General features: G+C 36.5%; 1 long non-coding RNA gene across 1 annotated transcript; it reads left to right on the top strand.

Annotated features, from left to right (window-relative positions):
• The first annotated feature begins 3755 nt into the window (after window positions 1–3755).
• LOC150034536 (uncharacterized) lies at window positions 3756–5778 on the top strand. Its single transcript, XR_016531548.1, has 5 exons — window positions 3756–4399; window positions 4487–4539; window positions 4669–4739; window positions 5217–5414; window positions 5583–5778. It is a non-coding gene; the product is annotated as an uncharacterized LOC150034536 (long non-coding RNA).
• Window positions 5779–6360: the final 582 nt, after the last annotated feature.

Here is a 6360-nt window from a genome sequence, read left to right as displayed (position 1 = left end):
CATGGTCCAAGTTCAATGCATGCGCCAAGGGTGAATCATGAAAGGAAAAAAGTGTGCAGTCAAATAAAGGCTTACGATGGCATTGAGCTTAGATTAGCACAAGGAGGGTGATACAATGGCCAAGCCATGCGATCAAGTAAGCATACAGCCATGTAGTTGGAAGGATGGGATGCAAGGAGAAATTGGAGAGCAAGGTTGAGTTGGTCACTCATCCGGACATGTGGCTAACAAAGGGATGTTTTGGGCTTCAACCAAGGTGAGGTGGACGCATGAGAGGACATGTAAAGTTGAGGTTATGTGTTGGCCAAAGAAAAGGAAGACATTTGAGGGCTATAGTGGCAAGGAGTGGCATTGGTAGCATGAAAGGATGGCACATAGGCATGTACGGAAGCTGGAGGTGTTAAGCTGGGGGGAGTTATGGGCGCCTATAAATAAGACAAGTTGGGGCGTTAAGCTCTCACAACTCACTCGTGCCATTTGAGTGAAACTGGTATGAGAGTGCTCAGAAAAGAGTGAAGTGAGAAGCCCCGGGTTACCGTTTAAATGGAAGTTCAGAAGGAAGAGGATTTTTGCATTTGAAGTCAGGTGGTCTAGCTGACCGTATATGCCCATCGCCCAGCCCTACCCGGGTGTCATTGCCAGGCGTGCAGACGCCCAACGCATGGCGCGCAGACATCCCAGTGCATGGACAACCTTGTGCGTGACCGACTAAGCGCACATGCAACGCTGCCCAGTAGCGCCATTAGTGTGCACGACCATGCCCATCTTATAGCCCAACAGCCATCAGCTTGCTAAAATAACCTCCAAAAGTTATTTTTTGAAAGATAGGACTATTTTGGTTATTTTAAAGGGGGTAAAATGGTTATTTCTATTTTTAAGGTTATTTTGAGACTAAGTTGGAATTATTGAAGGAATTATGGACTAATTTTGGATTTTTTTGAAAAGAGGAGGAATTCAAGAAATTCGGCCCAGAAGTTGTTTAGGGAATTCCTAAGGAATTAATCAAGAGGAACTGTGAGTGGTTATTCTTATTATTTTTGTATGTCGAATTCTATATATATATATATGTAATTATATATATTTAGGTAATGTTTGGAACATTGGCATGATTGAAAAATGTGTTGTCTGGATTTTATTGGTCGTTGTGATTGTCATTATTTTGCTTGTCGTGATTTGTATTGGAAATTAGGATTGTACTTAGGATATTGTTAGCATGCTTTGTGGATGCCTGACTGGAATTGTCAGTGTATCTGGCTGGGATTGTCAGCGTGCCCAAACATGTCTACCGACAATTGTCGACATGTGCACATTTGGTGGGTTATTTGGGTACTGGGATTGTTTCCACATCATTCATATTGGGGAATTCACGGGAATACTTGAGGAAATACATGATCATGCTAGGGATATCCAGCTGACAGGCTGGGGAGGTTACATTCTATTATATGATTCTGGAATTATTTTCCCAAAATGAGTTTTGGAAATTGAACTTATTCTTTTCTAAAAGCACCACTCACTGGGCTTATAGCTCATGTTTTCCATGTTTTGTTTTCTTTTTCCCCCAGTAATGGAAGCGATCATTCTGGAAAAAGCCACCCAAGTCTGAACTGGTACTATCTCATAGGGCGAAACTCGAATTATGTTAACTGAAAGTCATTAGGATAGTTAAGCTAAAATTGTAAAATAGTATGAAATACTATAATCGTTCATAAAATATTAATTAGTTATAATGTTTGTATATTAGCTTAGCTATCTATGAGTTGGTAAAGTTGGACAATTGATATCACAAAATGGTGGTGTTAGTTGTCTTCACATCCTATTTCGGGTATGGGTAACAAGGCTCGGAAGGGGGTATGACATAATCTACTAATATTAAAGATTTGAGTAGTTTACAAAGCAGTATTTATCTGTAATATAGAACAACTACAATGATTCATGTAGAGCTCAACTCACTAATCATCTAGGCTCTCCCTAGATGTTAGATTCCTTCTTAAATTCACGTAGGCTCCTCCTAGGTTTGACAATATCAATGTAGATGACCTCGGCTTCCTACGATAATTGAGAGTTCTCTCACGATGATAACTTTCCTCAGGTCAGTGAACTCCCTTCACTGATGAATCTTAGGATCACTTTACGATGGAGAACATCTTCTCCGAAGCTGAATCTTAGGCTCCCCCTAAGACTGAGAATTCCTTATCTGGTAGTAAGGACTTAACCTCCCCCTAAGAGTGTGATTTACTTCGAAGACTTATACTTCAACGGATGAAGAACTTGTATAGCGAAATGGTGAGCAACAAGCAAGAGCAGAACAAAGCAGAATAATGATCGTAGAGCAGAAAATGTCTTGCTTGATTAACAAAAGCGACAACCCTAAAAATTAATATAATTCTCCTTTAAAAGTCAAATCCAAGAAAGGAAACAAATCCCCATTTGGAAAAGAAAGGTCACACTTTAAAAAAGGAAAATGTTGGTCAAAATATTATACTCGGATATTTTCAAATAAGGAAAATATTCTGCAAGAAGATATACTAATGTTACAAACAGATGTTAAGATTTTATTTGAGATCATTGTAGAAACCACTGTCTAAGAAAAATATAGAGCAAACAAAACAAATGTCCAAAAAAATGGAGACAAAGAAATTGATGAGAAGAACTTTCCACCGCCTTCCTCAGTCGATCGCTGACGATTCATGCAACAATGATCGGATGTGCAACGAGGTTACTGTGGTCGATGGAGGAAGGTGGTGGGGAGGCAGAACATTGGGGCGGTGGCTAATGGTATGGAGAGGAAAGAGAGAGATATGAGGGGAAATGGATTTATTCATGCAAAGAATAAGAAAGTTAGGTGTTTCTTTGTTTTTATTCTTTGTTTTTGTTTTTAAATCTAAACTTAATATATTTTATATCAAGTGTATCAATCGTCGTATAAAGCAATGTATCATTATAAAGTATATCAACGATACAACCTAATGTATCATTATCAAGTATATCAACGATATAACCTAATGTATTATTATCAAGTATATCAACAGTATATTAATAAAATATATTAGTCAAGTGTATTAGCATTATAAAAGAGTGCATCATTATCAAGTTTATTGATAGTATATCAGTTAAGTGTATCAAGTTAATTAATAATATAAACAAATGAATGATTGAAAAATTTATCGGTAGTTTATCAATCAAGTACATCATTTTCAAGTATATCAAGTATATCAGTCACATTTATCAAGTTTATCAACAGTATAAATGAGTGCATGATTGACAAGTATATCAGTCAAGTACATCATTAATAAATATATCAAATGTATATTGGTAGTGTATTAAGTGTATTGGGTGTATCTAGAGTATATCGATAGTGTATCAAGTATATCAGGTATGTCAAGTGTATATTAGTAATGTATTAAGTGTATCAAGTGAATCAGGTATATCAACTGTATATCAGTATTGACAACAATTGTGACATTTTACATCTTTTACAAGTGGTTGGGTTGTGTTTTTTTCATTTTGTAAACAACAAAAATATTTGTTGTAAGCCTAATTAATGTATTTTGTTTTACCATTTTTGCAAGTGCCCCTAAGTATTATACAAATATAAATGTTTTGTGAAAAAAAGTTTATAAAAATATCTATATGAACCCTGTAACATCCAGTGCGTTCGTAAATTAAATTCATCATTTTTTTTTTGTAATAATTGAAGACATTTTTGTCAATTTTGAAATTTAGTTTGTTTAATGGAAAAAAAAATTTGGATTTTATGTTGCATTAATTTAGTTTTAAGTTAATGTCACCCAGCTGCCGCCCAACCCCCCCCTTTGCGTCGTCGCTTGAATCCGTCAGCCCTTACCTCCGTTCGCACTGCTTCACCCGACCTTTTAGCTACCCCAGCCATCTGGCCAAACGTCGACGCTTCGCCCAGTCACGTTAAGCCGTAGAAGCGTCGTGCCTCCCCTTCGCCCAACAGCTCATCCGACGTACAAACCCACGCAGCCACGCCGCCGGATTAGTCTTCAGCAGCTCGAGCACCGCACACCGCCGGACCTAAGCCGAGCCCTTGCACCGATCACCAGCCGCCAAATATGAGTCAGAGCTTCCCAACCACGTCGTCGAACCTATTTTCGCCACAAATCTCTTCAGTCGCTGTTTGGGTCGTTGTTCAGCCACCGTTCAGCCCATCTGCGCTGTTTAGACGTCGGTTTTGGCCAAAGTCCTTGTTTTGGGTAAGGTTTGGTAATTTCATGGGTTTCTTTGCAAAGTCATGAATGCCGTTTGATTTTTTATTAGTTTTGATAAAAAAAAAAAAAAACCATTATGTTTGGACCATAGATTCAGGTTGTAATGGAGTTTGATGATCTGAAGCGTGTTGAGCGAAGTTGCAAAGGTTTGACGTTGGTAAATTTTGGTGAGTTTTAGTGCCTTGGCCCCTTCTTGGATTAAAGATAATTGTTGAAGTCCTTGTTATTAAACTTTGGTTTTTATGTATGTTCAGGTTGGGCAAATAAATCGAGCTTTGGAACTGCTTTGAACCAAGCCACAACTTTCGTAAGCTTAATTTGGAGACCTTCGGTAGTTTATTTAAATTCAATTAGACCCCGAAGAATAAGTTGGAAGCATTGGATTTATTGTTTTGGGCCAGGGGTGCTAAAGTAAAAATTGTGATTTATATTATAGGAGGGATTATGGTCTTCCAAAAGTGTTAAAAGATTCATTGCATGGATTAATTTTGGGAATTTCGATTCAAGGTAAGTAATCTTATTACTGGAACTGTCCATGTGCCGTGTGAAAGTTTAAGTTTTATTCAAATTCTAAGGATGGTTGTTTAGATTAATGTTTATGAATGACTTCATTTGAGATCCTGTGGAACTGATTACGTATGAAAGATGTATGAACGCTAGCATGAACTTCAGTATTGTTAGTTATACGAGCTTTTGATTGACTTATGAGTATGATGAGGTCTTATGATAGCTAGCATGAGCTTCAATATTGTTAGTTATATGAGCTTTTGATTGACTTATGAGTACGATGAGGTTTTATGAATGGTAGCATGAATTTCAATATTGTTAGTTATATGAGCTTTTGACTGACCTATGAGTATGATGAGATGTATTTATATGTTATGGAACTATGTTATAATGCATGTGATATTTAATATAGTGATAGCATCCTTACCGTTAGTTGGGTACTCACTAGAGGTGGTGATCTCTTTTGGGGTTCACCAGAGGTTGTGCTTCCTACAGGATGCACTAGAGGTGATGTTTCCTTCGGGATTCACTAAAGGCTGTCTTTCCTTCGAAATTAGCTAGAGGTGGTGTTTTCTTCGGGATTCACTAGAGGTTGTATTTCCTTCGGGATTCACTAGAGATGATGCTTCCTTCAGGATTCACCAGAGGTCGTGTCTCCTTTGGGATTCACTAAAGGTAGTGAGTACTCTTAAATACGGTAGGATGAGTTCATATATTATTTATGCTCCATTAAAACTAGAGATTTATGCACGTTCACCAGAGATCGGCATCTAGAAGACATAGATGTCTAGCCTAACTCCGGTAGCGGGGTCATACTCATCCTTTCCATGTTTTATCTTTCAGGTAAGGGTAAGGATATGGCAACGAATGACAAGTGAAATTCGTGATCGAGCCACTGGGATCTGTTTTATTCTTTCGCTCATGTCTTAAGATTTCTTTAATGTTTTAAACTTTTAGTCCTGATATTTGAAAACTTACCGTTAGAATTATTTTTCGTCTTTTAAAGTTTCTAGACTTATTTATATCTATTTATGATTTATGGTTACTCTGTTACTTGACTTTTATTATTTGGTTTTAATGAAAATCTTTTATTTGACTTATTTATCTAGCATTTATTTCACTATGAAAATGTGTCATTTAAATTCTATCCATGTATGTATATAGTAACGGCCTAACTTGAGTCATGGGGGACCGGGTCATTACAAACCCAATTCGTTTCTTCGGTATAGAAATGCAAAATTAAAGGAAAGTGGTATTTGATTGAGATGAAAAAGAAATTGCAAATTTTTTTTTATTTAGCAAAGAAACAATGATTAAGCTTAGTTGCACCTAACTCCACACTCTCTCTTTTTATTTACACATAAAGAATAGAAAAAATATTTTTTGAAAAGTTAACAATTTTTTGTTTGACTGACGTGTGGGCTACATAGATATAAGTGCAGTGTATGCAACACCTAAGTATTTGACTTTTTTTTAATTAATAATAAATTTGACGTTGCTCAAATTTTTTGGATTATTTAAGAATACCTCGAAAATAATGAATATGTACCTATTTTTAGAATACTGTATCTATGTCTTTAAGAAAAAATTACATTGCATAATAATTTTTTATGTAACAAGA

The sequence above is a fragment of the Benincasa hispida genome, chromosome 8, assembly GCF_027475165.1.
Source record: "Benincasa hispida cultivar pf3 chromosome 8, pf3_genome.v1.1, whole genome shotgun sequence".
NCBI lineage: Eukaryota > Viridiplantae > Streptophyta > Magnoliopsida > Cucurbitales > Cucurbitaceae > Benincasa > Benincasa hispida.
Note: the sequence above shows the minus strand (reverse complement) of the source record. Positions and strands in the feature narration are given on the sequence as shown.